Source organism: Apium graveolens, chromosome 5, assembly GCF_009905375.1.
Source record: "Apium graveolens cultivar Ventura chromosome 5, ASM990537v1, whole genome shotgun sequence".
In the NCBI taxonomy this organism is placed as follows: Eukaryota; Viridiplantae; Streptophyta; class Magnoliopsida; order Apiales; family Apiaceae; genus Apium; species Apium graveolens.
Genome location: NC_133651.1, coordinates 47547165 through 47557002, shown reverse-complemented (window position 1 = coordinate 47557002; position 9838 = coordinate 47547165). Strand labels below are relative to the sequence as shown.

General features: G+C 42.0%; 1 non-coding gene across 1 annotated transcript; it reads right to left on the bottom strand.

Annotated features, from left to right (window-relative positions):
- Positions 1-831: 831 nt before the first annotated feature.
- On the bottom strand, positions 832-938 carry LOC141662516 (small nucleolar RNA R71). The gene has a single exon (XR_012550628.1). It is a non-coding gene; the product is annotated as a small nucleolar RNA R71 (small nucleolar RNA).
- Positions 939-9838: the final 8900 nt, after the last annotated feature.

The window sequence follows — 9838 nt, the reverse complement described above, 5'->3', positions numbered from 1 at the left end:
TTTTAAGTGTTATCTTAACATTGAGAAGTAATCATACATTGGTGAGTGAGTTTAATTAGACAATAACTTAGTCTGAGTCTCTGAGGGAACGAACTAGAAAGTATTCTATATTACTTGCGAACGCGTATACTTGCGTGAATATTAGTGCGTGATTTCGCCCTAACAAGTTTTTGGCGCCGCTGCCGGGGACTCGGCGTATTTGTTTAATTTATGTACTTACCATCATTGGTCATTAGGACTCAGTGATTAGGATGTAGTAGTTAATTACTCTTTTCGGTTGTGTTTCAGGTACTTTAGCAAGCGTTTATGCAAACTCGTTCTCGTGCTCGCAAGAGGACCTTAGATACAGCTGAGGAGAAAAACGAAGTTCTTGATACTCCGGAGAAGTTAGATTTTGAGGATTCGGATTCAGGAACTGAGCAGAAAGAACCAGTAAACATGGGAGATCGTATTGTTCAAGCTGATCCAGCTCTTATGGATTTTTCTCGGCCTAAAATTGATGAAATTCAGTCAAGCATCCTTCATCCGGCTATTCAAGCTAACACCTTTGAAATCAAGCCGGGCACTATTCAGATGGTGCAGAATTCTGTTTCTTTTGGAGGAGCGGTAACTGAAGACCCCAACATGCACATAAGGAATTTTGTCGAGATCTGCAACACTTTTAAGTATAATGGCGTGACTGATGAGGCTATCAAGTTGAGGCTTTTCCCATTCTCACTGAGAGATAAGGCTAAAGACTGGTTACATTCTGAACCAGCTGGGTCCATCACTACGTGACAAGATCTTGCGCAAAAGTTTCTGGTGAAGTTTTATCCAATGGCAAAGACTGCTGCTATGAGGAGTGCTCTTACTCAGTTTGCGCAGCAACCTACAGAATCTATGTGCGAGGCTTGGGAACGCTACAAGGAAATGTTGAGAAAATGTCCACATCATGGAATGCCGGATTGGATGGTAATCACTGGTTTTTATAATGGTTTGGGGGCCCAATCTCGGCCCATGCTCGATGCAGCAGCTGGAGGCGCCTTATGGGCTAAAAGCTATACTGAGGCGTATAATCTTATCGAGATGATGGCTGCAAATGAGCATCAAAACCCAACTCAGAGGATGACGTCAGGCAAGGTAGCAGGTATTCTGGAAGTTGATGCAGCCACCGCTATTGCAGCCCAGCTCCAAGCGCTATCAATGAAGGTTGATTCTTTGGCTACGTATGGAGTTAATCAAATAGCTATGGTTTGTGAGCTTTGTGCAGGTTCTCATGCTACGGATCAGTATTCTCTTGTCAACGAATCTGTTCAATATGTGAATAATTATCAGCGACAACAGCAGCCTGTGCCAGCGACCTATCATCCTAACAATAGAAATCATCCAAATTTCAGCTGGGGGAATAATCAGAATGCTATTCAGCCAACATATCAGCAAGGAGTAAGTAAACAGTTTAACCCACCTGGATTCCAGCAACCACAACAGTATGCTACAAGGAAATCATATCCTCAACAGGGAAGTGCAGCTGCACCTACTAGTGCTAATTTTGAGGAACTTAAGCTGTTGTGCAAGAGTCAGGCGGTTTCTATCAAGACCTTGGAAAATCAAATCGGTCAATTAGCCAATGCAGTGCTCAATCGTCAACATGGCACTCTTCCCAGTGACACGGAAGTACCGGGCAGGAAGGAAGCTAAAGAGCAAGTCAAGGCTATTACCTTAAGGTCTGGAAAAGTAGCTGATGCTGAAAAGGAAAAAGAAGTCGAAGCTGAAGTTAGAGATGAAGAATCTAAGCAAAAGGAGAAAGTGGCGGAACCAAAGAAGACTACTGTTGAACACACTCTGCCTGAGGCTAATATAGGGGAGAAACAGCTCTATCCTCCACCACCTTTTCCTAAGAGATTGCAGCAACAAAAGCTGGATAGACAGTTCGGGAAGTTTCTGGAGGTGTTCAAGAAACTTCACATCAATATACCTTTCGCTGAGGCGCTGGAACAAATGCCTAGTTATGCGAAGTTTATGAAGACTATTCTTTCAAGGAAGGTGAAACTGGATGACCTTGAAACCGTTGCTCTCACGGAAGAATGCAGCGCGGTTCTGCAACAAAAGTTACCACCAAAACTGAAAGATCCAGGAAGCTTCACCATTCCTTGCACCATTGGCAATCTAACTTTTGACAAGTGCCTTTGTGATTTGGGAGCAAGCATTAATCTGATGCCGTTATCGATCTTTAAAAAGCTGGATCTGCCTGATCCAAAACCCACATACATGTCGCTACAATTGGCGGACCGTTCCATTACTTACCCAAGGGGCATAGTTGATGATGTGCTCGTCAAGGTGGATAAGCTCTTCTTTCCTGCAGATTTTGTTATTCTGGATTTTGAGGAAGATAAGAAGATTCCCATAATCTTGGGGAGGCCTTTCTTGGCTACTGGCCGTACCTTGATAGATGTGCAAAAAGGGGAACTTACTATGCGGGTCCAAGATCAGGATGTGACCTTCAACGTATTCAAGGCAATGAAATTCCCTATAGAAGATGAGGAGTGCTTAAAAGTGGATGTGATTGATTCTGCGGTTACTTCGGAACTCGATCACATGCTAATGTCTGATGCATTGGAAAAGGCCTTAGTGGGGGATTTTGACAGTGATGATGAAGATAGCAACGAGCAATTACAATATCTGAACGCTTCTCCATGGAAGCGAAAGCTCGACATACCATTTGAATCTCTTGGTACTTCTGACCTTAAGAATGCTGAAGGGAAGCTCAAACCATCAATAGAGGAAGCACCTACCTTGGAGCTCAAACCATTACCTGAACACTTGAGGTATGCTTTTTTAGGTGATTCATCTACGTTACCTGTTATTATTTCAGCTGACCTTTCAGGTAGTGAGGAAGACAAGCTCTTAAGGATTTTGAGAGAATTCAAATCGGCTATAGGATGGACCATAGCAGACATCAAGGGGATAAGTCCTTCATATTGTATGCATAAAATTCTGTTAGAGGAAGGTAGTAAGCCAACTGTGAAACAGCAGCGAAGACTGAACCCGATCATGAAGGAGGTGGTGAAGAAAGAAATTCTGAAATGGCTAGATACAGGCATCATTTATCCTATTTCTGACAGCTCGTGGGTGAGCCCCGTGCAATGTGTACCTAAGAAAGGAGGTATCACTGTGGTCGCAAATGAAAAGAATGAGCTCATCCCTACTCGAACAGTTACAAGATGGAGAGTATGCATGGATTATAGAAAATTGAACAAAGCCATAAGGAAGGATCACTTCCCTCTCCCATTCATTGATCAAATGCTTGACAGATTGGCGGGACATGAGTATTTTTGTCTTCTAGATGGTTATTCCGGGTATAATCAGATTTGTATTGCACCAGAGGATCAGGAAAAGACTACCTTCACTTGTCCATTTGGCACATTTGCTTTTCGTAGAGTTTCGTTTGGGTTATGTGGCGCCCCGACCACCTTTCAGAGATGTATGATGGCTATATTCTCTGACATGATTGGAAATAACGTCGAAGTGTTCATGGATGACTTCTCCGTCTTTGGACACTCATATGATGAATGTTTGAATAATCTGCGCGCCGTACTCAAAAGATGCGTGGAAACTAATTTGGTGCTTAATTGGGAGAAATGTCATTTTATAGTGCGTGAAGGCATTATCCTTGGGCATAAGGTCTCTAGGAAAGGTCTGGAGGTGGACAAGGCCAAGGTGGGAGTCATTGAAAATCTTCCCCCACCTAATTCGGTGAAAGGAATCCGTAGTTTTCTCGGTCATGCTGGTTTTTATCGGCGATTCATCAAGGACTTTTCAAAGATATCTAAGCCGTTGTGCAATTTACTTGAGAAAGATGTGCCTTTCAAATTTGATGATGAATGTTTGACAGCATTCGAGACTCTCAAGGAGAGTTTGATCACGGCACCAGTTATTACAGCACCAGATTGGACAGAACCGTTTGAGATGATGTGTGATGCGAGTGACTATGCGGTAGGTGCAGTTCTGGGACAGCGCAAGAAAAATCTCTTCCATGTGGTCTACTATGCGAGTAAGACTTTAAATGGGGCCCAATTGAACTACACCACTACTGAGAAGGAGCTTTTGGTTATAGTCTTTGGATTTGAGAAATTTTGATCTTATCTGCTTGGTACGAAAGTGACAGTATTCACTGATCATGCAGCTATTCGCTATCTGGTTTCTAAGAAGGATTCGAAGCCGAGACTCATTCGTTGGGTGCTTTTACTTCAAGAATTTGAGTTAGAGATCAAAGATAGAAAAGGTACCGAGAATCAAGTAGCTGACCATCTCTCTAGGTTGGAGAATCCCGATTCTACTTCACAAGATAGGACGTTATTCAATGAATCTTTTCCGGATGAGCAGTTGTTTGCAATTCAGGAGGAAGAACCATGGTTTGAAGATATTGTAAACTATCTTGTCAGCAATATAATGCCGCTTAATTTGACATCCGCTCAAAAGAAGAAGTTTCTGCATGAGGTGAAGTGGTATATGTGGGATGAACCATATTTGTTTAGACAGGGAGCTGACCAGATCATCAGGAGATGTATCCCGTTCTGTGAGACGGAGGGGATATTACGAGACTGCCATTCCACGGTTTATGGTGGACACTATGGAGGTAAGAAGACGGCAGCTCGTATTCTGCAAGCAGGTTTTTTCTGGCCTACTTTGTTCAAGGATGCTCATCAGTTTGTTTTAAGGTGTGATCGTTGCCAAAGAGTGGGAAATTTGTCAAGGAAGGATGAGATGCCATTAAATGTGATGCTTGAAGTCGAGGTCTTTGATGTGTGGGGAATCGATTTCATGGGGCTTTTTATCTCATCTTGCAATAATCGGTACATCTTGCTGGCAGTCGATTATGTCTCAAAATGGGTCGAAGTTAAAGCTTTACCGACAAATGATGCAAAGGCAGTGCTAAATTTTCTTCATGAGCAAATTTTCACAAGGTTTGGAACGCCTCGGGTAATCATAAGTGATGAAGGATCACATTTTTGCAACCGTAAGTTCACTTCTATGATGCAGCGTTATAATGTGAATCATCGAGTAGCTACTGCCTATCATCCGCAAACAAATGGTCAAGCGGAAGTGTCTAACAGAGAGATAAAGCGCATTCTAGAGAAGGTTGTTTGTCCGTCAAGGAAGGATTGGTCTTTAAAGCTCGATGAAGCTGTTTAGGCTTACAGAACAGCATACAAAACTCCACTTGGGATGTCACCATTTCAGTTGGTGTACGGTAAGGGATGTCATCTACCGGCGGAGCTTGAGCATAAGGCCTACTGGGCATTGAAGAAATTGAACCTGGATTTAGATGCAGCTGGTAAGAAAAGAATGCTTCAGCTTAATGAACTTGATGAATTTCGACTGCAAGCGTACGAGAATAACAAAATGTATAAGGAAAAGGTGAAGAGGTGGCACGATAGGAAGCTACATCCTAAGTTATTTGTGCCAGGGCAACAAGTTCTGTTATTCAACTCTCGGCTCCGACTTTTTCCTGGGAAGTTGAAATCAAGGTGGTCTGGACCTTTTATTGTCAAAACTGTGTTTCCACATGGAGCGGTGGAAATTTTTGAGAATGATTCGGACCAAGCATTCAAGGTTAACGGTCAGCGGTTGAAGCACTACTATGGGGACATGGCAAACCGAGAGGTGGTTAGTGCCATTTTGTTGACTACTTGAGAAAGGTACGGAACGTCAAGCTAATGACGAAAAAGAAGCGCTGCGTGGGAGGCAACCCATGAATTGTTGTTACAGGAACCCTTAGAAGTTAATAACCTATCCAAAAACACAAAAAAATCAGAAAACAGGGCCTGAATTTTTTTTTTCTAAAGACCCTCTGCGCCGCGCAGGGGTCGAGTTCCAGAATTTTTTTTTACAGTTCAGAAAAAAAAAAAAACAAAAACACAAAAACCCATCACAGCCCATAAACCCACGAATTCTTTACCCATTACCCCATGATTTTATCCCTCAACCCCACTCCTAATCTAATTTAACCTACTCCACACCCTATATATACATACACCTATCCTACATATCTCCCACAAACTTCCTACACTTAAACCCTCTCATAAACATCAAAAATCAGTTCTTACACACTTTTATTCACAAATCAATGGCACCCAAGAGAGCACGCACTATTGACAGCAGCAGCACAGTTCCTACTACTGATTCATCAAGGGGTACTGCTGCAAGGCCTCGGTTAACTGACAGAGCTGCGGAGGAGGAGTACACTAGGCTGTTGGGGAAGCCGATTCTGAAGGAGAGGGGGTTTTTACCATCAGGGAGGGATGGTGAGTTGTTGCCCATGATTGCAGAGAAGGGGTGGATAGCTTTTTGTGAGTCACCCGAAGCAGTACCGATGAGTGTTGTTCGCGAGTTCTACGCGAACGCGAAGGCTGAAAAGAATGGGTTTTCTGTAGTTCATGGGCTGACGATTGATTATCATCCTGCGGCGATTCGCCGTGTGATTGGACAGCGAGAGAGAAAGCCCGAGGAGGAGAACTGGAATGAAAAGACTGCTGAGGATTTTGACTTGGATTTGATTTGTGCGACTCTCTGTCGACCGGGCACAGTTTGGAACCGCAGTCCAGCCAATAATGAGTATCGTCACTTTCCGGCGATCGCCATGAACAGGTATGCCCGTGCATGGAATGCATTTATATGTGCTAATATTTTGCCTTTTTCACATGCACACGAGGTCACAGTTGAGAGAGCACAGTTGTTGTGGGGAATTCTGAATGAGGAATACTATGTGGACCTTGGTGAGTTTATCTACCAAGGAATTCTGAAGTTTTTGAGGGGAGCAAAGCATATGAACATCCCTTATGCATCCACGGTTACGAAGCTATGCCGAGCAGTAGGAGTGAACTGGCCGGCTCATGAGCAGTTGCAGTTGCCAGCAGCTCCGATAGATTCTGGCACTCTGAATGGGATGCAGGAGTGGACCGGGGGTGAGCCTGAGGAGCATGGGCTAGGTTATCGTCTTCCAGGAGGGCGTCCAGCACGAGGTGCTACTATGGCTAGGCCAGGGCATGGTGAGGTTGGTTCTTCGAGAGCTCAGGAGGGTGCTGGGATGGGTGATGCCCAGTATAGGAGGCTTTCACGGCGGATGGATGCCATGTATGAGACGCAGAGCAGGTTTGCTCAGGAGCTCACTCTTGCGTTAGGGACTGCTTTTCGAGGCCTTGGAGCTGATATCCAGTGGCCAGTTTTTGGTGAGGACTCTGCATACCCGCCGCCTGATACTCCACCCACTGAGGGTGATGATGATGATGACTCCGAGTAGGTATACCCTATGTTCCTTTCTACTACCTTCACTGGGGACAGTGAAGATTTTAAGTTTGGGGGTGGTAGTTAAGGAATATTTTGTGTGTGTCATATAGCTGCATATTCATGATAGTTAGTTCATATAGTTGCATAATTTTTGCCATATAGTTTTTTTATATAGCTTTATTTGTTTGTCATATCATATAGCTCATGCATATACCATGATCCCTTTTGCAATGATTTATTGACTGAATTGTGATATTGATGCGAGTGTAGTGATAGCATTAAAGTGATATTAAGTTGTGTAGGTTGATATGCATGCTAGAAGCACTTGTATTTTCACTAAGTCTTAGAGAATGCTTAAGGGCTAGATTGTTGTTATGATCTGATTATTTTCGAGGATAATCTATTTATTATGCTTAGAATTTGATAATAGGTTCTTAGTGGTAAAGGCATGAAAAAGAAAAAAAAAGGAGTAAAAATGGAATTTGTTGCTAGTTGTGGCTAGGCGTCAAATGGCTAGTAGCCGGCTCGCATGTTATGCGAGTAGTCTAGGGTTGAGCAAGATGGAGCGAAACGCACTTGCTCAGAAAAAAAAAAAAAAGATTTTTTTTTTTTTTTTTGCATAATTGATCAAGAGTGGGCTCTTTGGTATTCGAGTTATTAAGTTCTTAGGGGACTTTGTGCCTAGTGACCTAAGGCTTTTAGAGTCTGGGATCCGCTAACCTAACGCTCGTTACATGGATACCATTGTATAAGTCTTTTGTGGACCTCACTCATTGCACGATCAAATAAGCATTTGAGTTGTAAATAAAAAGCACGATTCCGTAGTAAGCTCCAGAGTTCTTGTAGTGTTGTATATCACTTTGTGCCTAGAATTTTTATTCTTTGTATAATCGTAGGATTGCCTTGAGGATAGTCTAGTCATAGTAATTGGTCTAGTTCCGAAGCATATCTGTTAAGCATCTGCACACACCACGTTTCTGGCTGTATGTCCGTTTGCATGAGTTTATTGATCTTTAGTGTCTAACTGCATTCGTTGAGACGTGACAATTTGGTTGGTTAATTGTAGTAAGGGGGATCGTTGCATTTTCATATAGATTGCATTCATGCATATTTTTATTTGTTTTGAGTCTGTGACGCTTGAGGACAAGCATCGATTTAAGTTTGGGGGTGTAACAAGTGGCATTTTATACCACTTAGAACGTCTTAAAATGGCTTAAATTGGTGTCTTGAAATCAAGTATTTTGTGTATTTGATGTGTTTTTCTAGTGTTTATGCATTTCAGGGTATTAGTTGCATTTCGGAGGAGGAATCATCAAGAATAAGCCTTGGCATGTGTTCACCATTGCGAGAGGAGAAGAACGGGCAGATTACGGCGAAGAAACGGAGCAAATCTGGAATTTTTCCAGTAGGGTCCTGCGCGCCCGCGCAGCAATGCTGAGCGGCCGCGCAGCAGCCTTGCGCGCCCGCGCAGAAATGCTGAGCGGCCGCGCAGGGTCGGGGAAAAAGCTGAATTATTTTAGACTTCTACTTCTGTTTGGCTTCCAACTTCTATGTAATCTGAGTTTTATGGGACTATTATATAAGTAGATTTGAGACGTTTTCATAGAGAAATAAGAAGGAGATTATGTTTTAGATTGTGTTTTGTGCAAGAAGCGAAGGAGATAAGGAAGAAGACCGATTTAGCACACTGCAGCGAAGAGGAAGCATATATTCTTGTGATTCTTGTTTCGTTGTAACGTTGGATGCTAGTTTTCTTGCTTTGACTTATTTACTCTTGTGATGTACTCTGTTTTAATATAATTAGTTTAGTTATTATTTTCTTGTGTTGTTTATCATGATTTCATATGAACCCATGATGGCGATAAGTTCTATTATGGGCTAATCGTGATCATGGGGTTGCAACGGATTTATTATGAAATTCTTTAGTTAATTGTTTAATACTTTAGTGTGTGATGATTGCATGATATCTAGTATTGGTTGTGCGTATTCGTCTTATGTGCGTCGCGAACATATAAGATAGGGTGTTAATCTCTTGTGAAGCGATAGTGGATCTTGAGATTTAGAACTTGCCATGCTAGCATAGGTTCATGTACGTTGTGCATGATTAGTGGGTAACTCTAACAGTTTTATTTGCCCTATGTAATCAAAAGGAATAACTTGTGCTTAAATCATTGTGTTGTCAATTTTTGTAGACATATAGGAACTCAACATAATTGATGACTATTCAACTTCTATCTTAATTGTGGATGCTTGGTAGAATGGTATTAGTACAATGAAAGTTGACTTTTATCAGTTTCGTGTTATTCGATTAATATCATCACTGTCACATGCTAAAGGTAATAACAATGGCTATAGAAGGAAGTAATAATGAAGTTGTGATCTCATGAGTGTTTTATTATTGATAAATTGAAGTGTTAAGTTAAGTGGTTAATTAAGTAGTTAATTATAGTTAATATTTAATCAACAATTTTAAGTGTTATCTTAACATTGAGAAGTAATCATACATTGGTGAGTGAGTTTAATTAGACAATAACTTAGTCTGAGTCTCTGAGGGAACGAACTAGAAAGTATT